Genomic DNA, 221 nt, shown 5'->3' with positions numbered 1-221 from the left:
GAAAAAAGGAAAGAAAGATGGGGGAAAAAAGGAAAGAAAGATGGGGGAAAAAAGGAAAGAAAGATGGGGGAAAAAAGGAAAGAAAGATGGGGGAAAAAAGGAAAGAAAGATGGGGAAAAAGGAAAGAGAGATGGGAGAAAAAGGAAAGAGAGATGGGGAAAAAGGAAAGAGAGATGGGAAAAAAGGAAAGAGAGATGGGGGAAAAGGAAAGAAAGAGAGAC

The sequence above is a fragment of the Haliaeetus leucocephalus genome, unplaced genomic scaffold, assembly GCF_000737465.1.
Source record: "Haliaeetus leucocephalus isolate CR32 unplaced genomic scaffold, Haliaeetus_leucocephalus-4.0 Scaffold340, whole genome shotgun sequence".
NCBI lineage: Eukaryota > Metazoa > Chordata > Aves > Accipitriformes > Accipitridae > Haliaeetus > Haliaeetus leucocephalus.
This window is presented reverse-complemented; position numbering follows the sequence as displayed.